Here is a 23,385-nt window from a genome sequence, read left to right on the forward strand (position 1 = left end):
ATCCTGATTTAACATTAAGTTAATATTCATCAAAACAGATGGTGGTGATCAAAGGTGTGTGTATCACAGGGAGAAAAAAGAGGCCTTGATCTTCACCTTCTGTGCAAATCTAGAGCTTCCTCCATTTCAGCATTCAATTGCTCTTCAAATGGTTTCAGCCATTCTGCTTTCATTATCTGTTTTGTTTTGTTCATCCAGCTGTCAACACCAAGAGCTCCTCAGTCACTGCAGACTTCCCGTTGCAAAATAAAACACATCGCAGGAGGAATCCAGCGGGTCTGACAGCAACTGTGGAGGGAATGGGCAGACGATGTTTCGAGTCGGACTTCCTCGGTCCTGATGCAAGGTTTCGACTGGAAACGTTGACCATTCCTTCCACTCCACCCCCACTCCCACCCCCTCAGATGCTGCTCGATCCATTGACTTCCTCCAACAAATTGTTTGTTTTGTTTAGTTTAGAGATACCGCATGGAATAAAAGAGCATTTAGGCATCCGTGTAAACAGATAGGGAATGGAGCAATAGAGACAGTGTCCAGACTCAAGTGCAGTTTCAATTGGATCTATGGTCAGCACAAGCATGGCGGGCCTAAAGGTCTGTTCCTATACTGTACTGTTCTATGTTCCTTGAAAGTGAGGGATTATATAAGCGTTTTCATACAATCTTGTTGATTGTTTGGCTGTAATTCCATTGGTTGGGAGATTGCCTCTCGGACCCAGAATCATGTAAGTTCCCTACCCACAGCAGAGAATGGTATTTATGTTTCCACTAGTGGGAGAGTCTAGGACCAGAGGACACAGCATCGGAATTAAAGGACGTACCCACAAAATGGAGATGAGGAGGAATGTCTCTAGCCAGAGAATGGTGAATCTGTGGAATCCATTGCCCCCCATGGCTGTGGAGCCCAAGTCAGTGGGTATTTTTAAGGCAGCGATTGATTGGTTCTTGATTAGTATGGCTATCAAAGGTTACAGGGAGAAGACAGGAGAATGGAGTTGAGAGGGAAAAAAAAGATCTGCCATGTAGACTCAATGGGCCGTATGCCCTAACTCTGCTCCTCTGTCATGGTCTTGTGTATATTTTATTATCTTCAACTTACTACTTTCCTCAAAAATATATACTTTTATGGCTTTTCAGATTTGCTGTGTGTGTGAAGACGTACATGGCCCATCTCCTCTTCACACTCCTTTGATAATCTGAAATTAACTTTTACATTTGAACATCCTTGACCTTCTGTGAGTAAATGAACCCTGGAAACATTTTATTCCCCAATATCATCACGGTCATCTTCTGATGCACATTATCCAAGGTTCACGTATTCTTCCTGGAATTCAATGGCCAGAAATTAGTATGGCGCTCCGAGTGAGGTCTTAACCCATACTTAATAAAAATTAGAACATTAAAAAGGTTTTCTGCACGAATAGAACATTTAGCATGTTAAGCACCATTTAATAAGATTATAACTGATGTGATCATGATCTCAACTTTATTTCCTGTGCCTCTTCTTCCTTCCTGATTCTTAGACCTAGTGTGAACAGGTAATCGATGGTCAGCATGAACCTGGTGGGCTGAAGGGCCTGTTTCCATGCTTTCTCTAAACTACAGGAACATTCAAAATTGCACAGTGCAACTCTGTTATTGCATCACTCCCTCACTTAGTCTGAGTGTGTCAGACCTTCTTCCATTACCAGAGTTTATTGTTTTTAGTTTAGTTGAGTTCATACCATACAAGGTACAATGAAAAGCTTATTTGTTGCATACTTGGCATTCTTGATGGCTTTGTGAATATCATAGTAAGCTTTCTTGTATTGCCCGGGATCGTTTGATTTGTTTGCAGCGGCCCTGGCCTTAATCTGGGAACGTACCTCATGGTTCAGACATCCATTAGCTTAGTTCAGAGATACAGTATGGAAGCAGACCCTTCATTCCCACCGAGTCCACAATGACCATCGATCACCTGTTCACACAAGTTCCATGTTGTCCCCCTTTCTCATCCAGTCCCTGCACACACGGGGCAATTTTACAGAGGCCAATTAACCTATAAACCCGCACGTCTGTGGGTGCAAGAATGTGCAAGAATATAGACAGCTCCCGAGATCAGGATTGAACCCGGATTTCAGGCACTGAGACAGCAGCTCCACCAGCTTTATCACTGTGCCATTCATTGTACGAGGTGTAGGAAAATAGCTGCAGATGCTGGTACAAATCGAAGGTATCACAAAATGCTGGAGTAACTCAGCAGGTCAGGCAGCATCTCTGGAGAGAAGGAATGGGTGACGTTTCGGGTCGAGTCTGAAGAAGGGTCTCGACCCAAAATGTCACCCATTCCTTCTCTCCAGAGATGCTGCCTGTCCCGCAGATTTATTCCAGCATTTTGTTGTACCAGCCATTATATATGCATCGAATGTGCCTAGACCAAAGCTGACTATTATTTGCAATTCATTTGAAGTGTTTCCGAGGCTGGTAAAAGAGATATATCTACCTGCAGGAACTGCTGCATGTTCATCCCTTTAATTTAGCCCCAACATTATCTTGAATCATCAGGAGGCAGCATTATAATTCTGTGACAGCGTTTAATAAATCTACAGAGGTTTAATCAAGGCCGTTCTTCAGAAACTGTCTGTTTCGAAGTAAAATCTGACTGTTCCAAATCAATATCACCTCATACGGAAGATCAGAGGCAGTGTCAATTATGAAGAACTTTCAAGGTCATAGATTATTCGAAGATTCTCTCGAACCTCGGCAAAAGCACTATGGAAAATAATTTGACAGGATGCATCTCAATTTGGTGTGGCCACCGCTCTGCTCTTGACTGTCTGAACACAGCCCATTCCTTCATCGGCTCGTCACTTCTCTCCATCCATCCATCCTCAGTTGCATGAGGAAGGCTGGAGGTATCATCAAGGATGCCTGTCACCCATGGCCATTCCCTTCCCTCTCTTCCACCTTCTGGGGAATGATACAGGAGCTCGAAATCCCAGACATTCAGTCTTAAGAGCAGTTTCTTCCCTACTGCTATCAGACTAATTGGGGGTGCAACAGTCGAGATACTGCCTTGTAGAGCCAGAGACCAGGGTTTGATCCGGACCACAGGTGCTGCCTGTAAGGAGTTTGTACGTTCTCCCTGTGATTATGTGGGTTTATTCTGGGTGCTCCGGTTTATTCCCACACTCCAGAGACATACAGGTTTGTTGGTTAATTGGATTCGGTAAAATTGTAAATTGTCCCTTGTGTGGAAGATAGTGTTAACGTACGGTGATCGCTGGTCGGTGCGGACTCAGTGGGCTGATGGGCCTGTTTCACACTGTAAGTCCAAAGATTCCTGAAATATTCGTAGACACAATATGCTGGAATAACTCAGTGGGTCAGGAAGCATCCTTGGAAAAAATGGCCAGGTGACGCTTCAGGTCATGACCCTTGTTTGGACCTGATCCAATCACCCCTTCCCAGAGGCACTGCCACAAATTCGTACCTCATTCATTTATCTCATTATTGCACTTTATTTTTTTTAAATTTTCTTGCATTATTTCAGATTGCACTGCAACTTTTGCACCATTCTGTGGTTTAGCATTTGTCATTTGTATGCTGTAGAATCACAGAATCAAAGAGTCATACAGCACCAAAATAGGCTCTTGGCATAAATTGTCCATGCCCCATCTAAGCTAGTCTTAATTTATCTGCATTTGGCCCATATCCCTCTGAACCATTCCCATACATGTACCAGTGCAAATGTATTTTAAACGTTGTTATTAAATTAGGTATGTGTTGTCATTATCGTACATTGTTTACTCACTGAGCTTTGTGTGAATGAGGAATTTTATGGCACCCTAGGGTATATAACAATAAAGTAATATGAACCTGAATCTGAATATTGTGTTTGGAATTCTGCACCTTTATCTTCACATTTCCACAAGCCTTTAGGGCGGCACGGTGGTGCAGCGGTAGAGTTGCTGCTTTACAGTGTCTGCAGCGCCGGAGACCCGGGTTCAATCCTGACTATGGGGTGCTGTCTGTACGGAGTTTGTATGCTCTCCCCGTGACCGCGTGGATTTCCCTCTCACACTCCAAAGACGTACAGGTATGTAGGTAAATTGGCTCAGTAAATGTAAAAATTGTCTCTAGTATGCATAGGATAATGTTAATATGCGGGGATCGCTGGTCGGCATGGACAGCGATGGGTCGAAGGGCCTGTTTCCACGCTGGATCTCTAAACTAAACTAAACTAAACATTTTTGGAGGTATGGCTTTACATTATTTTTTGTTTAGAGATACAGCATGGAAGCAGGCCTTCAGTCCACCGAGTCCACAACGACCATCGATCACCCGTCCGCACTAGTTCTAAGTTATCCCATTTTCTCACCCAGTCCCTACGTACTAGGAACAACTTTACAGAGGGCCGATAAACCTACAAATCTGCTTGTCTTTGGGAAGTGGGAGGAAACCGGAGCACCCAGAGGAAACCCACACGGTCACAGGGAGAACGTGCAAACTTGGTACAGACAGCAACCGTGGTCAGGATCGAACCTGAGTTACTGGTGCTTTGAGGCAGCAGCTCTGTACTGCCCTAGCGCATCAGTTAAAATATGATGAGAACAGTTAGAAATGGTGCTACATTTACAGGTACAACAGAGATTTAAAAGAGTAGGGCAATTGCATGCGATGATAGTAGATCCTGGCAATGAGTCCGGACACTCAGCATCATCCCCAAATGCAGGCAAATGGGACTAGCTTAGAATAGCAACTTGGTCAGCAAGGACAAAGTGGGCCGAATGGTCTGCTTTTGTGCTGCACAGCTGTATGACACCAAAGGAATTGGTGCATCGGGAGTTGGAATGGATTCAATGGCAGTGTTGCCTCCTTATGTGTCACAATAAGCTGTCACAGTTGTGTAACTTAAAGCACAGAGCTTATATTAATGCACTCGTCTTTTATGTTACTTAATCTTTGCCAAATTCCTGTAACATCATATGTCACAATTATTTGTGAAGTTTGTTTATGTTGTAGAATTGTATATGTCCAAACATTGTAAATAGTCATATGCTAGATGAAGTTATTTGCAGCTTTTCCTCAGCTTTAATAACCATTTCACAAGAGTTCTTGTTTGGGTTAATCTATGAGGTTTGAGCAGTTTAGCGCACGACAAGGAGTTCAGGGGGGCAGGTGTGGGATTCTCAACAGTCGAGAGTCAAGTCAAGAGTTAGGGCGGCACCATGGCTCAGCGGTTTAGCGCCAGAGACCTGGGATCAATCCTGACTACGGGTGCTGTCTGTACGAAGATTGTATGTTCTCCCTGTGACTGCGTGGAATTTCTCCGGGTGCTTTGGTTTCATCCCTCACTCCAAAGACGTACAGGTTTGAAGGTTAATTGGCTTTGGTAAAAATTGTAAATTGGCCCTAGTGTGTAGGATAGTGCTAGTGTATAGGGCCATCACTGGTCGGCATGCATTTGGTGGGCTGAAGGGTCTGTTTCCACGCTGTTGCTCTGAAGTTTAATGTCTAAAGTGTTTTAATGTCATATGCGCCGAAAAGGAACAATGAAATTCTTACTTACAGCAACACAACAGATATGTAACATACATACATACTTACAGCAACATAACAGATCTCCTGAGATGCTGCCTGACCTGCTGAGTTACTCCAGCATTTTGTGAATAAATAGATATGTAAACAGCATTCCCACAGAAGCTGGTTTAATTTTGTTTAGTTTGTTTAGTTTAGAGATACAACGCAGAAACAGGCCCTTCGGCCCACCGATTCCCTGCACATTACCGCTATTCTACACTAACTCTAGGGACAATTTACACTTATACCAAGCCAATTAACCTACAAACATGTACGCCTTTGGAGTGTGGGAGGAAACCGAAGATCTCGGAGAAAACCCACACGGTCACAAGGTGAACGTACAAACTCCATACAGACGGCACCCGTGGTCAGGATTGAACCCGGGTCTCCAGTGCTGTAAGTGCTATAAGGCAGCAACTCTACCGCAGCGCCACCGTGCCGCCCTGGCAAGGTTGTTTACCTTGGAAAAGTTCAGGAAGAGATTTGATGTAAGTCCTTGAATGGTTGGGCAGATGGAGCGAAGCTGTTTCACGATTGTTTGTTGACTGTAACACAAGGTTAACATTTGTAAGGGTTGTGGGGTTACTCTTTCATACAGAGTAATTAAAGTCTTGAATTCAGGGTCTTTTGGCGATGGAAACAGAATTATTCAGGTCGGTGAAACGAGAATTAGATGGACACCTGTGAAAAAGTCATTTCGATTTTAGACTTCGGAAATACAGTGTGGAAATAGTCCCACCGAGTCTGCACCAATTAGCGATCCCCCGATACATTAGAATTTAGACTTTAGTCTTTAGACTTTAAATTGTAGACTTTAGGATTACAGCATGGAAATAGGCTCTTCGGCCAACTGGGTCCACGCCAACCAGTGATCACCCCGCACACAAGCACTTCTCCTACACACGAGGGACAATTTACAATTTTTACCGAAGCCAATTAACTTACAAACCTGTACGTCTTTGGAGTGTGGGAGGAAACCGGAGCTCTCGGGGAAAACACTCGCAGGTCAGGGGGAGAACATACAAACTCCATACAGGCGGGTCTCTGATGCTGTAAGGCAGCAACTCTACTGCTGCGCCATCGTGCCGCCCATGGTTCTCTGGCAAAAGGATCCTGGAAACGAGAGACTTTCCACCATTTAATTAAATAGAAGTACCATGAGATTAATCCAACTTCACAACTGCACATATAAGCCTCCACCACATCTTACGGAGCTCCCAGAGAAAACCCACACGGCCACAGTGATAATGTACACATCTTCACAGTGCCACCACTCGTGCAACTGAGGTCTCCTTTGGAACTCTCTCTCTAACCTCCACACTCTGCAATTTTCTTTTTTCTCTTTCAAAAAAATTATTTACAGCCATCTCCCTTTAATCGCCTGCCACTAAGCCCTTTCTATTTCCTTCTGAAGTACCTAGGGGCAGTTATTGCCTTCAGGGTCTCTTATAAGTCGGTGCCATTACTCCAGATGAAATGAATGAACAAAAAGATGTCGGACAAACTTTAAGCATTGGGAATTGTAAGATTTTTGCCTCAGCCAGGAATAATTCAAACACAATCTCAAGATATCGAACTGCCTGATATTAATTGTTGGCCATTTTCCATACTCCAACTTCAACCAGAACCCAATTCTATTTCAAATTTGGTCATCCGTATCTTCATTGATCCATTAATCTTTCCAGATGCACAGATCATATAACGCTGGGCTGAAATCAAGGATTATTTTACTATCTTGCACCAAAATACAGTATTTCACGGAACTTTTGATATCGCTTTATTTATGTCTAACCCTTATAATCTGCTGACTGGTGTTATTTTTCTTCTTATATCTTCACATCCAGATGCTTGTTGCCTTTCTTTGACTCTTTATCTTCAATTCTGGCTTAAGGCACAGTGACACAACGGTAGAGTTGTTGCCTCACAGCGCCCGAGACCTGGGTTCGATCCCGACTATGGGTGCTGTTGAAATGGAGTTTGTACGTTCTACCCATGACTGTGTACGTTTTCTTCGGGTGCTCCGGTTTCCTCCCACATCCCAAAGACGTACAGGTTTGTAGGATAATTGGATTCTGTAAATTGTCCCTAGGGTGGAGGATAGAACTAGTATACGGGGTAATCGCTGGTCGGTGCAGACTCGGTGGGCTGAAGGGCCTGTTTCCACACTGTATCTCTAAACCAAATGCTCAAATAGTCTAGTAGCACAGAAACAGGCCCTTTGACCCACTGTGTCTGTTTTAGTTTTGTCTGAATAACTCAGGCACCACTCCTGTCAGTGCAGACTACAACCTAAATAATAAACTCATGTGCATGGTATTGGAAAATCTGTCAGGGGAATTTAATGTTTTTCCATTAGTTCTGAGACTTTATTTTAGACTCTAGAGATATAGCGCAGAAACAGGGTAACCGAGTGAAGAGATTATCTTTGTACGTAGTAGAAGCAAACAACTGCAGATGCTGGTTTATGCAGAAAAGGACACAAAGTGCTGGAGTAACTCAGCATGTCAGGAAGCATCTCTGGAGAACATGGATAGGTGACGTTTCTTGAGGCTTTGTTCGGGAACTGTGACTGTAATCTAAATGAGTTGAGGGCCCCAGCCTGCAGAGGTGAGGATCGGCGGAGTCATTGGTTGTGGTCGGTCTGCAGGTGAGGGTCAGTGTGGCTGTGGTGGTGGCAGGCCGGGAAGTGGCTGAAGAAGCTGTCGGTGGTGGCACAAGGACCGACCGGCCTGGAGGCAGCGTGAGCCGGTGGAAGCGCTTTCAGCCGTTGGTAGGTCTGTTCGCTGTAACCACTATCCGTTATAAAGAGGTACTGTACATTAAAACAAGGCTTTACTGTACTGTGAGTGTGTGTGATTTTCTTGCGCCAATTGCCCATAATTCATTAAAGGGCCTGTCCCACTTAGGCAATTTTTTAGGCGACTGCCAGTGACTGTCAAAGTCGTAGCAGATCGCTGAAATTTTCTTTTATCCTACGACAATGACCACGACAATGCCCAGTCAGGTCGAGATTACACCGTCTTCGGAAACATCGCAAAATTCCCACGCTGTCAATGCTTCTCCAGCGTCCTAATTTTCGGTAAAATCACTGACAAGTCTGTAATTACTTGAGAGTTTTGAAATACAACATCTTGCCCGGGTTACTTGAAAACCAAGCTTCACGGTAACAAGGCATAAACTGGATTGACTTCCAGTTTACTAATAGCAGTATTAAGAAATTTAATTTTAAACGTGGTTAAATGGATTTTTTGTGCAGAGTGTGGGCATTCTTTGAAAATGTATGGGAGATGCATATCTGGTTTCTGGGTTGCATATCTGGGTTGGGAGCCTGCTTTAAATGTAATCGCTGATGGCCATAAACATCGCGAAAATTCCCACGCTTACCTGACCGTCAAACTATCGCCTCCAATTTACTTGTCAAATGTGCTGATGGTAAATAAATTGGTTAAACACAAATATTTTATGGTATCTTCAAATGACTTTACTTAATTTAATATTATGTGCTTCTAAATGCATCTAAGACAATCTAGCAAACCTGGGGACAGCATGCGACAGCGCCCGCAATAAGCTACGATATCTGGCGACAAGCCAGCTGTAGCCGAGAAATTTCACTCCGGTTGATTTCTCAGCGACGCGCTGAGATCCACTATTATTCTTGGAAGACTCCTCACGATCATGCCCGCGACACCCCGGAGAACTGTCGGCGACAGCCTAGTCACCGGCAGTCGCCTTAAAATCGCCTAAGTGGGACAGGCACTTTAACAGGTGATGTAGATATCCCTGTATTAAATATCATTAACAATTTATTCTGATCTAACGATATTGGGTCAAGAAAACACCCCAATGCCTCTCCTTCCTCTGAAGGCCAAGGAAATGTGACACATCTCCAATGACCTTAACCAATTTCTATGGATACACCACAGAAAGCATCCTATCCTGATGAATCACAGCTTGGTATAACAACTTCTCTATCTAAGACCACTAGAAATTGCAGAGAGCAGTCGGTGTAGCCCAGAGCATTTCACTCCAGTCCAGACTCCCCTCCATCTACACTTCCCACTGCCTCGGGAAAGCAGCAAACATAATCAGGGACCACATACTCTGGTCATTCCCTCTTCTCCATTCTCCCGTTAGGCAGAAGATACAAAAGCTTGAAAGCACCAGTCTCAGGAACAGCTAGACCGACACACTGGTGCAGCGGTAGAGCTGCTGCCTCACAGCGCCAGAGACCCGGGTTAGATCATGTCCACGGGTGCTATCTGCGTGGAGTTTGCACATTCTCCCCGTGACCATGTGGGTTTTCTCCGGGTGCTCTGGTTTCCTCCAACATTCAAAAGAGGTGCAGGTTTGTTGGTTAATTGGCCTCTGTATAACTTGTAAATTATCCCTAGTGTGGATAGTGATAGTGTACAGGGTGATTACTAGTTGGCGTGAACTCGCTGGGCTAAAGGGGCCAGTTTCCACACTGTTTCTCTTAGCTCTAAATTCTGGCGAAGTAAAGCTTTTTCCCCACTTTTATCAGACGTTTCGATGGATCTCTCATATTCTAACGATTACTTTCTGATCTCCCAAACTTGCTTGTTGCAGCGCGTGAATGTTTTTTTGTAATTGCACTTTCTCTGTAGCTGTAACATTACATTCTGCACTCTGTTTAATTTTGCACTACCTGTCGTACACTTTACTGCAATGATCCTCCTGGATAGCACGCAAAACAAAGTTTGTCACTGTATCTCGGTACACGTGACAATAATAATAATAATAATGACCATTTGCAAATAACATTCCCCAAAATAAGTCCATTGTCATCACCATGGTTACTCTGAGAGTTCAAAGCTTTTTGCAATACTCTTTCGTGCTGTCATTTGGATGCAATATCCAAACGATGGTTGATAGGGAGAGGTTGCGTCGAACACTGTTGCCGAGAAAAAGAATCTTTCCATCTGCAAGAAGAAACCCAGTAAAATAGATCTGCAACCCACTCAATGCACACAACTATTTGAATATGACAGCACTTTTTAAAACACAAACTCACACAGAATTCTTGCTGAGGACAAAATCAAAGATGTTTTTTTCAGATGTTCTGGTTGGTTTTCAGGTAGAGATTTGTGTTCAGTTCTGGGCAATACATTTATAGGTTACCGGCGTGTCATTGGACATGTTCAGTTTATAGATGCAGCATGGAAACAGGCCCTTCGGCCCACCGACTCCACGCCGACCAGCGATCACCCACACGCTAGTTCTATGCTACACAATAGGGACTATTTACAGAAGCCAATTAACCTATAAAGCTGTATAAGAAAATAACTGCAGATGCTGGTACAAATCGAAGGTATTTATTCACAAAATGCTGGAGTAACTTAGCAGGTCAGGCAGCATCTCAGGAGAGAAGGAATCGGCGACGTTTCTGTTTGAGACCCTTCTTCAAAGCTGTACATCATTCGAGTGCGGAAGGGAACCGGAACACCCGGAGAAAAGCCACGCGGTCGCAGGGAAAATGTACAAACTCCGTACAGGGAGCATTCGAGGTCACGATCTAATCTGGGTCTCTGGCGCTGTAAGGCAACAACTCTACCGCTGAGCCACTGTGGTGAAGAGGAGACTAGTCAAATTGATCCTAGAGAGGAAAGAAGACAAAGGAGAGGCAGGAGATGTGGGGATTGCTGTTCTTAAAGCAGAGATGGTTTGCAATAGGGTTCAAAATACAGAATACAGAAGAATACAGAATAACTTTATTGTCATTCGTTTTACCGAACGAAATTAATTTACCGAACGAAAATCATGACGAGATCTGATCAAATAAAGCAGGTAATGTTTCCACCGGTGGCACGATGGTACAGATGGTGGAGCCGCTGCCTCACAGCACCAGAGACCCAGGTTCAATAATATAAAATATAAAATATAATGTGGTGATATAAAAAACAGACAATTAATAGTGCAAAGTCAAAAATAATGCTCTCAAGTGTACACTTGGAGGTTGTAGTGTTTAGTAGTTTAGTTTACTTTAGTTTATTGTCACATATACTGAGGTACAGCGAAAAGCTTTTGTTGTTGCGTGCTATCCAGTCAACGGAAAGACTATACATGATTACAATCAAGCTGTTCACAGTGTACAGATACAGGATAAAGTGAATAATGTTTAACTGTCGCCTGCTGGTTGTAGGGAAGAAGCTACTCCTGAAACTGGACATTATAGTTTCCAGGTTCCTATACCTTGTCTGTGATGGCAGGTGTGAAATAAGAGCACGGCCAGGATGATGTGGGTCTAAATAAACGAAACTAAGCTAAACTAAACTACACACAAGGAGCTGACGAGATTTAACATCTGGCAATATGCACCTTTGTAGCAACCAAGGACAAAATCGCAAAGAGATTTTGCAGTGAAACATTGAGTCATTTATATTTGAAAATGGCCTCAGAAGGCAGTTCCTAAATAGTAAGAGGTTATTGGAACAAAACTGAAACCCCTTAAGGTTGCAGAGAGGGTTGGAACAGCAAGAAAAACCTAAAAATAGTTAACATATTAAATTATTACCTCCATGAGTAATTCATTAAAGAAAAGACATTAGTACCATACTCCCAACACAGGCTCCACAAATAAACCAACAAACTCTGACAGGACTGAAAAAACAATTAGCACCCCAGAGTCCTCTTATAAATGTTGTTTTTATTCCATTCGTGCTGCAATGTGGCATAGCTGGTAGAGCCCCGGCCACCCCCACTTTCACATCTCTCCCAAACTCAGCTCCGATGGCCCAGGTTCAATTCTGATCTCCGGTGCTGTCAGTGTGGAGTATGCACGTTCTTCCTATGACTGTGTGGGATTCCTCTAGGTGTTCTGGTTTCTTTCCACATCACAAAGACGTGGAAGTTTGGAGGTTAACTGGTCGCGGTGTGTAGAATCTGGGGGGAGTTGATGGAAGTAGTCAGAGGGAGTAGATTGTGTAGAAAAATAGATGGGGGTGGGGGGGATTGGATTGGATTGTTTTCTGAGATGGCATAATCTCAATGGGCTATATCACTGTACAGCTAGCAATTGTTGTCCATTATTTGGATAGATAATTGGATAGGAAGGGTTTGGAGTGATATGAGCCGAAAGCAAGTAAATGGGATTAACCTAATATGCCATCTTTATACTTTGGAGGTACATCATTGATCCAGTGCAAAAACAGGCCCTTCGGCCAATCGACTCCGCGCCGACCAGCGATCACCGCGGTCATCTGCACTATCCGACACACTAGGGCCAATTTACAAGTTTTCACCAAAGTCAATTAACCTACAAACCTGTATGTCTTTGGTGTGGGAGTAAACAGGAGCACCTGCGCTCATGGGGAGAACGTACAAACTCCGTACAGACGGCACTCAAAGTCAGGATTGAACCTGGATCGCTGGCGCAGTAAGGCAGCAACTCTACCGCTATGCCACCATGCTGCCCTTGAAAGGCTTATTACTGTGCTGTATGACACTGACTCTCTAACAGATTTAAAGAGAGAGAGAGCAGATAAACAGAGAGAATGAAAGAATGAAAGCAACAAACCAATACACTGATGCACAAATAGATTATGACCGAAAGCCCAGAGTTAAAAATGGAGAAGGAAATAGAGGGAGTGGAAGAGAAAAGCAGAGAGAAATTTAGCAACGTATCAGAACCGATGAAAACTAGATGTTCCTTAGACTGACATTTAATCAGTAGGTTTATGTTTTGTTCCAATTTGCTCAACCCATTGATGCTAACTCCAGTTAGGTCTACCTGTCACATTTCATATCATTCACAAAGCTTTTTTCTCCTCCGTAATTACACACATGTGTTAAGTGAAGCTTGATAAATAAAGTTTAATGAGATGCTGTTCATACAAATATAAAAATACCAAATGTTAAGCACTTTACTGTCAAACGTGCCTCAGGCCCTTTCACCCCTTGTACATTGCTGGTGTTTAAAACCCAAGGTCAGGTACAACACAATGATCTCATTTTTATCCCAATGTTCTTTTAGGCTTTGGTTAAAATGTAAACTGTCCCTAGTGTGTAGGATAGAGCAAGTTTAAGGCCTGTTTTTCCACACTGTATCTCTGAAGTTTAAAGTGAATAAAAATAGGTTTGGGTAGGATTGGTTGGAGTGGACAAAATGGGCTGAATGGTCTGTTTGCATGTTGGCTCTCTCTCTCTCCCTCTCTCTCTCTCTCTCTCTCTCTCCCTCCCTCCCTCCCTCCCTCTCCCTCTCCCCCTCCCCCCCCCCCCTCTCTCTCTCCTCTCTCTCTCTCTCTCTCTCTCTCTCTCTCTCTCTCTCTCTCTCTCTCTCTCTCTCTCTCTCTCTCTCTCTCTCTCTCTCTCTCTCTCTCTCTCTCTCTCTCCTCTCTCTCTCTCTCTCTCTCTCTCTCTCTCTCTCTCTCTCATTTTTTCCATTCCAAGGACTTTATTCAACAAATGCATATTACAGTGCACCAAAAGTATATAAACGTTCAATGGTCACAATACATCAAGCAGTCATTATAGTACAATGGTGCAATCTTTATTTACAATGCCCTCGACCCCCCACGGTGACCAGCATCCACGGAAGGCCTCCAGAGTCCCCATAGAAACCGCGTGCTCCCTCTCCAGGGACACTCGCGCACGGACATAGGCCCGGAAGAGGGCCAGGCAGCCGACTCTGGTGTGACCATTGATCACCCGCTGCCTGGACCTGCGAATGGCCATCTTGGTCAGGCCCAGGAGCAAACCGACAGGGGAATCCCACCCTCCTGACCGTCCCTCCCCACTCCCTGCCCTGTGCCCAAACACCAGGATCGTTTGACTGAAATGCAACCAAAACTTGAGGAGCAGTCTCTTCAGATATTCGTACAGGGGCAGCAACGTCACACACTCCATATACACTTGGAACACCATCTCTTCCTCGCCGCAGAAATTGCAGGCGGCCGGCGAGTCCATGAACCGACTCAAAAGTTAATTACTCTCCTTGGCTCTGTGCAACAGTCTCCACCCCAGGTCCCCGATGTAAAGGGGGAGGACCCCCTTGTAGAGAGACCTCCACTGGGGACCACCCCCGCCATCAGGTGGTAACATGGACTGCCAAGGCGTATCCGAATGGAAGACAAAGGCGAGGAGGTGCAGAGTGTGCAGGAGCATCCTGTACAGTACACGTCTCTCCGCATCACGGATCGGCACGCAGGGCATCTCGGAAAGGCGGCTCAAGTCGTGTCGGGCTGGTTCCCGGGAAATATTCCGGAGCCTGGGCCGGATGAGCAATTCCGGTGGAGCCGGGGTAAGCATGGCCAGAATCACTCCAAGCGCACGCCGCTCACCGACACCCATCACGACAGGGTGAGGACCGGCCCCCCTAGCAGCCACAACACCCCCCTCCCCCTGAAGAACAATGCGCTGACTGAAGATGAACAAATTCCTCACTCTTAAAAGCTAGGCGGGTCCCGTTGTGGCAGGTCAACTGATGCCCGCCACAGGGAGTCGTAGGCAATGGCCCTCTCTCTCTCTCTTTCCCCCCCTTCCCTCTCTATATAGAACCCACACACACACACACACACACACACGTATATATAAAAAAATATATACACGCACACACGCATATATATATAGACACACACACACACACACACACACATATATATATATATATATATATATATATATATATATATATATATACATACTCACACATACTGTATGTATGTCCATCTTTGTGAATGGGCAGGTCATCAATCTAAAGGCAGTAGACTGGACCGAATGTTAATATAAGCTGTGATTCTGCAGGGACGGTGAAATTCAACAGTGCAGCATCTCTAAATTAGGCATGGGCAATAGACAATAGACAATAGACAATAGGTGCAGGAGTAGGCCATTCAGCCCTTCGAGCCAGCACCACCATTCAATGCGATCATGGCTGATCACTCTCAATCAGTACCCCGTTCCTGCCTTCTCCCCATACCCCCTCACTCCGCTATCCTTAAGAGCTCTATCCAGCTCTCTCTTGAAAGCATCCAACGAACTGGCCTCCACTGCCTTCTGAGGCGGAGAATTCCACACCTTCACCACTCTCTGACTGAAAAAGTTCTTCCTCATCTCCGTTCTAAATGGTATCTACAGAAAGACAAACCCATAACCTGGCGATCCACAGAGGCAATAAATTACTCAAGGCTGTTTCCTATAAGATTGAGCTAACCAGCTTATGCTCAAAGGTTAACGTCCGCCAAGATAGAGAAGAAAGGGTGTTGATAGTTTGGTTGCTCGTATTAAAGCGGTAATTTGCATTCCCCTCTCCTTTAGATCAGAAGGTTTGTTACCAATAATAGCATCTCTGTTGCTCTGTAGTCGGCAAATCCTGTCGGTACAAAGCGTTTGATCTCATCTCTTTTTAAGGCACTTGGTGTCAGGGTTTGGGGAATGGGAAGTCATTGTATAGGAGACTTCTAGTGATAAAGTCAAGGTCACCAGATAACTCCATCACAACTGCTCCACTGCTTGGAGCCTCTCTTACAACGGGACTTATTAAACCATTTTATTAATTTAGAGTGATGTGGAACTAGACTGGTGTGTGATGACTTACAATCTTTAGCTCCCAATATAACGCCGTTCATTTACAATCACCGCGGCTGTTGAGGTTAATAAATCTAATTGGATCCTTCTGTTTGATCTCTGTACTCCACGGAGCACATGGAAGAACTAACAAAATGCTTGATACACTGTGCGCTGCCAGACTTGTACTTAATGAGATACAGCAACATTAACACAGAGATTTCTCCTGGGCATGTAGTGTTCTACCCTTCAGAAGGTTGTGGGTTTGACTCGGACCTACAGAGACATAAACTCGCAATGTAGGCTAACACATCAGTTCTGCTCTGTTAGTCTAAATGAGTGGGCTCGGGAGAGAGGGGGTTAGAGTGATTCTGGTGAAAAAGGGGATAATGCAGAGGAAAAGATTCCACGTGTTTTTCGTCGGGTGGAGAATTTTAAACTGAAGGGCAGTGGCTTAAGGTGAGAAGGGAGGGATTTAAGAGGGACCTCAGGGGCAAAGTGGTTTGGGCTGCACGATGGCGCAGTGGTAGAGTTGAGTTGAGTTGAGTTTAGTTTATTGTCACATGTACTGAGGTACAGTGAAAATCTTTTGTTGCTTGCTTACCTGTCAGCGGAAAGACACTGCATGATTACAAATGAGCCGTCCACACTGGAAATAACGTGAATAACATTTAGTGCAAGATAAAGTCCAGTAAAGTCCGATCAAAGATAGTGTGAGGGTCTCCAATGAGGTAGATAGTTGCTCACGACTGGTCTCTAGTTGTTGGCAGGATGGTTCAGTTGCCCGACAACAGTTGGGAAGAAACTGCCCCAGAATCACACTTCCATCTGCGTTTTCACACTTCTATCTGCATTACAGTGCTATAGACCCGGGTTTGATCCTGACCATGGGGGATGTCCGTATGGAGCTGCTACGTTTTCCATGTGATCGCGCGGGTTTTCTCCGGGTACTCCCATTGCCTCCCACACTCCAAAGACGCACAGATTTGTAGGTTCAATGGATTCGGCAAAAGATTGTAAATTGTCCCTAGTGTGTAGTATAATGCTAATGAATGGGGATTGATGAGGTCCGAAGGGCCTATTTCTGCACTGTATCTCTAAACTAAACGGAACTTTTTCACACACACACTGGTCTGTATCTGGAATGAACTGCCAGAGGAAGCTAGAGATACAGACATTTGGACAGATGTACGGATGGGAAGGTTTAGAGGGATATGGGCCAAATGGAGGCAAATGAGATTAGCCCAATATGCAACTTAATTGAATGGAATTCATTGCTACAGACGATTGTGGAGGCCATCATTGGGTATTTTTAAAGCAGAGATTGGTAGGATCTTAATTAGGAAGGATGTCAAACGTGAAGGGGAGAAGTCAGGAGAATGGGGTTAAGAGCGAAATATAGACCAGCCATGATTGAACGGTGGAGTAGATGCAATGGGCCGAAAGGCCTAATTCTGCTCCTTTGTCCAATCAAGGACCACTCTCAAGTTGGTGATAAGATGGTTCAGTTGCCTGATAACAGCTGGGAAGAAACTGTTCCTGAATCTGGAGGTGTTGCCTAATGGGAGAGTGGAGAAGAGGCAGTGCCCGGGGTGAGACTGCTCCTTGATTATGCTGGTGGCCTTGCCGAGGCAGCGTGAGGTATAAATGGAGTCAATGGAAGGGAGGTTGGTTTGTGTGATGGTCTGGGGTGCCTCCACAAGTCTCTGGAATTTCTTGCCATTTTGGATGAAGCTGTTCCCTGTGACGCATCCCAATAAAATGCTTTTGAAGGCGCATCTGTAGAAGTTGGTGGGAGTTTTCAGAGACATGCCAAACTTCCTAAGCCTTCTAAGGAAGTTGAGGTGTTGGTGTGGTTTCTTGGCCATTGTTTCAATATGGCTGATCCAGGGCAAGTTGCTGGTGATATTTACACCTAGGAACTTGAAGTTTTCAATCATCTCTACTTTGGCGCCATCAATGCATAATGGGGTATGTGTATCACTTCGCTTCCTGGTCGATATCCTTTGTCTTGCTGACATTAAGAGAAAGGTTGTTGTTTTGATGTCAAGTTACGATGTTCTCAATCTGTCTCCTCTACTCCGTCCCGTCATTATTTGATATGCGGCCCGCGATGGTGGTGTCTTGGTGTGGGAGACATGCCAATTCTCCATAGTCTTCTGAGGAAGTAGAGGCATTGCTGTGCTTCCTTGGTGGTAGCTTCGATGTGAAGAAGAATCCCGGACCAGAACATCATCTACCCATTTCCCTCCACAGATATGCCTGGCCCGCTGAGTTTCTCCAGCAGTTTGTTTTATTTTTGGTTCAAGAATTTCTGAAGCAGTGAAAAGTTGAGTTGCCTTCTGGGTTGGGAGATGATGAGGGGAGCGAGAGTTTCAGATTTCCATTACCCCTAAATGTACGCAAATATTTCCTGGTTTCACTCCTGGCAAGCCAGCTTGCCCTTCATAACTCTGCTCTTTAGTCTGAATGAGTTTATAAAGAAAATTTAATAGGCTCACAGTACATTAAAGAGGGGGGGAAAAATATGAAATAATCAATTAAATAAATACATTTTAAAGAAACATTTCGACAGGCACATGGATAGGATAGGTATAGAAGGGTATGAGCCAAACGTGGGCAAATGGTGCTAGTTTAAATGAGGCATCTTGGTTGGCCTGTTTCCACGCCGCAAGACTCTATGACTCTAATAAATACCGGGAAAGTGAAAGGAAGTATTGGGGGGGAAGGTGCTTTATCCGAGTGCGATGACGTAACTAATTTGTGCACAGGAGGATTCTGCAGGCTGCTGACAAATGTAATGGTGATTTGGGGAAAGCCACAATGCGCGCTGTTGTAGAAACATGTATATCCAGTAACAACATGAGACCAGGACAATTCCCAGCGAGCAGTTTGAGTGTACTCAAGTGTCACCCACGATTCCAGTTTGAAGCACATTGCTCTGACACTGTGTCTGTGTTACAGTCAGTCTTACTAATTGTTTACATTACACTAAGGTATCCTAGCCTGCATTACACTGAAATCTTATTCCCTTCACTGAAATGTATCTTGCACTCCAGTTTAGCATGGCTTAATAGATAGAGCAGTTAGATAGAGCTTTTAATGATAGCGGAGTCAGGGAGTATGGGGAGAGGATAGGAATGAGGTGCTGATTGTGGATGATCAGCCATGATCACATTGAATGGAGGTGCTAGTTCGAAGGGCCGAATGGCCTACTCCTGCACCTATTGTCTATTGTCTATTGTCTATTGTGGCTTTGCAAACTGGAGGACTACAGTAAACCCTCGTTCTAACACACCATGGTGGGGGGGGAGGGGGAATGTTGTGATGTTGTGTTTAGTTTAGTGTCACTGGTACTGAGGTACAGTGAAAAGCTTTAGTTGCGTGCTAACCAGTCAGCGGAAAGACAATACATGATTACAATCAAGCCATCCGCAGAGTGCAGATACGTGATAAAAGGAATAACGTTTAGTGCAAGGTAAAGCCAATAAAGTCCGATCAAAGATAGTCCAAGGGTCTCAAATGAGTTAGACAGCAGTTCAGGACAGCTCTCTAGTTGTTGGTAGGATGGTTCAGTTGCTCGATAACAGCTGGGAAGAAACTGTCTTGGAATCTGGACGTGTGCATTTTCAAACTTCTGTACCTTTTGCCCGACGGGCGAGGGGAGAAGAGGTAATGGCCAGGCTGCTGGCCTTGCTGAGGAAGTGTGAGGTGCAAATGGAGTCAATGAAAGGAATGGTTACTTATACTTTAGAGATAGAGCATGGACACAGGCTCTTCAGCCCACCGAGTCCACGCTGACCAGCGATCACCCCGTATATTAGTTTAGGTTAGTTTAGTTTAGAGATACAGTGCGGAAACAGACCCTTTGGCCCATCAAGATCAACGATCACCCCATGCACTTGCATTACCCTGCGAACCGCCTCACAGCGCCAGAGGCTCAGGTTTTGATCCTGACTATGGGTGCTGTCTGCGTGGAGTTTGTACCCCGTGGGTTTCCTCCAGTTTCCTTGCACACACCAAAGACGCACAGATTTGTAGGTTAATTGGCTTCTGTAAATTGTAAATTGCCCCTTGTGTGTAGGATAGTGTTAGCGTACGGGGTGATCGCTGTTCAGCGCGGAATCGGTGGGCCCAAGGGCCTGTACCCCTAATGTCTAAAGTTTAAAGTTTAAAGTCCAAAGTCTAACGAATGGATAGGCGGGACCCTTCTTTAGATTCAACAAATGACGTGTGGGGTCGTAGTCCTTCTTCAGAGCCTAACCTTTTTCTCCAGAGATGCTGCCTGACCTGCTGAGTTACTCCAGCACTTTGTTCATGGTCACCATTATTTTCCGGTGCACATTCTCATTGAGTGCCGCGCTTTGTTCCAGGAGAACACTACCTATTATAACATTCAGAAATACATAAAAAGACCAGGGATAAGCGATAACAGATGGAGTTTGACATGGATAAGTTTCACGCCATTTCATGGAGGAGGAGGAAGTGTTTGCACAATCTGCAAGTGGTTAAGGTGAACCTGGAAACCATTTTATTACAAATTTGAAAAACACACATTAAGGCCATGCATTCATTGAGGGACTTTTATACCCGACCACTTTTAATCAGCTGAAGGAGTTAGACAACGCAAGGCTAAAATTGCAAGCACTTAAACTGAACAGAATGTGTTTGCATTGTTGGAAACGAGCAGGCTAATGGGAAACATGATCCAATTCTCGTTGAGTGTTGAAAGGTGTTGGCACGCAGTAATGATACACTGGAGAGCCAATGTGCAATGCCAAGAAGTAATGAAGCAATGGGGGGGCAGCTCAAAATAAAATTACAGAGAACATTCGATGTAGGAAGAGGTCCATGCCAGCATTAAATTGAAGTTCCATTGAACTTCCTCCCTTCGTCACCATCTCACGCTCACACCAGATAGGGCGGCATCTTTCAATCTGCCCTGCCTCTCTCAAGAATGTATTCACATTTTAGGGGGTGGTGCAGCAGTAGAGTTGCAGCCTTACAGCGCCAGAGACCCAGGTTCGATCCTGACTAATGGTGCTGTCTGTTCGGAGTTTGTACATTCTCCATGTGTTTGCATGGGTTTTCTCCGATGCTCCGGTCCTGATTCTGTGCTGCATGACTATAAATCTATGGATCTATCACTAAATCAGTGAAATTTAAACTGGTCTTGATGTACCTTCAAAAAGGAGATGAGGAGGAATTTCTTCACAAAGAAGGTAGTGAATCTGTGAAATTAATTGCCACAGGCGGCTGTGGAGGCCAAGATATTGGATAGTTTTAAGGCAGTGATTGATAGGATTAGTTTAGTTTAGTTTAGTTTAGAGATACAGGGCGGAAACAGGCCCTTCGGCCTACCGGGTCTGCGCCGACCAGCGATCCCCGCACATTAACACTATTCTACACATGCTAGGGACAATTTTTACATTTACCAAGCCAATTAACCTACAAACCTGTACGTCTTTGGAGTTAGACACAAAGGCTGGAGTAACTCAACGGGACAGGCAGCATCTTTGGAGAGAAGGAATGGGCGACGATTTGGGTCGAGACCCTTCTTCAGAGTTCTTGATTAGTGTGGGGGGAGGGTTTGGATTTTGGAGAGAAGGTGGGACAATGGGGTTGATATTGCGAGGGAAATATAGATCAGCTAAGACTGAATGGCAGAGCAGACACGATAGGCTGAATGGCCTAATTCTGCTCCTATGTCTTATGGTTTAAAAAGTGTGGATTGCATACCTACAGATTCAGGGACAGTTTCTTCCCAGCTGTTATCAGGCAAACCTACAAGTCCTATCACCTACTAGAGAGTGGTCCTGAGCTATCATCTACTGCATTGGAGATCCTTGGACTATCTTTAATTGGACTCGACTGGACTTTATCTTGCACTAAATGATTTACCCTTTATCCTGTAATTGTACACTGTGGACGGCTTGATTGTAATCATGTGTAGTCTTTCCGCTGACGGGATAGCACGCAACAAAGCATTTCCATTGCACATTGGCACACGTGACAATATACAAAACTAAGCTAAACTGAACTAAATGTCTGGGTTCTTTTTCAGAAAACTAATATCAGGAATTGCCACCGTGAAAATATCATAATGTAAAAATATACTTGGTTCTTCAATACCATTTAGGGAATACCACCAGGTGGCGCCAGCAGTGGCTGCCTCACCAACAGTCTGTCTGTCTGTCTGTCCCTTCCTTCCTTCTGTTTTAATAGTATGCGTTAAACGTACGTTTTTAGTGTTCTTTAGCTTGTTTTATGTGGGGGGTGGGGGGGAGTTAGGGGAAACCTTTTCCAATCTCTTACCTCGACGGAGATGCGATCTTTTTTCTGTATCGTATCTCCGTCCGGTCTAACATCAAGGAGTTGGCGTCCTTTGCTGGACACTGACTTTTGAGAGCTACACCGTGGGACTTTAACATCACGGAGCCCACGATCCCTTTGGCAGGGATCGACCTCGCAGCTCCAACCGTGGGTGCTTAACATCACAGAGCCCGCGGTCCCTGGTCAGTGACCAACATCGGGGACTCGAAGCCATGGGAGCTTCGACCGCCCCGACGCGGGAGCTTCGATCGCTCCTACGCGGGTGCTTCAATCGCCCCGACGGATGGAGAATAAAGAGGAAGACGATTGGACTTTTTTGCCTTCCATCACAGTGAGGAATGTGGGGATTCTGCTGTGGTGGATGTTTATGTTAACTTCTATGTAGTTGTGTGTCTTGTTGCTTTTTCTTTTTCATATGGCTGTATGGTAATTCGCCTGTCACTGTACCTTAATTGGTACATGTGACAATAAAAGACCTTTGAAACCTTTGAAAAAATGTTGTTTTCCATATACATGGTGCTAGACCCAAAACAAAGTGCTTGGCTTTTAATTCATCTCTGAAATGGGCCAGCAAACACTCAATGGCCTTAAACTGTTAAGTTTGTCACTGTTGTCATCTCTTTGCAGATGATTGCAGGTAGTTTAGTGTAGTTTAGTTTAGTTTAGTTTAGTCTAGTTTAATTCAGTTTAGTTTAGTCCAGTTTAGTTTATTATTGTCACGTGTACCAAGGTACAGTGAAAAGCTTTTTACAGTCATAGAGTCATAGCGTGGAAGTCATAACAGCGTGGAAACAAGCCCTTCATCCTAACTTGCGCACACCAGCCAATATGTCCCATCTACACGTGTCCCACCTGCCTGCGTTTGGCTCATATGCCTTTAACCTGTCCTATCCATGTATCTGTCCAAACGTTTCTTAATCGTTGTGATAGTACCTGCCTCAACTACCTCCTCTGGCAGCTTGTTCCGTAC

This window comes from Rhinoraja longicauda, chromosome 6 (genome assembly GCF_053455715.1).
Source record: "Rhinoraja longicauda isolate Sanriku21f chromosome 6, sRhiLon1.1, whole genome shotgun sequence".
NCBI classification, from domain to species: Eukaryota; Metazoa; Chordata; class Chondrichthyes; order Rajiformes; family Arhynchobatidae; genus Rhinoraja; species Rhinoraja longicauda.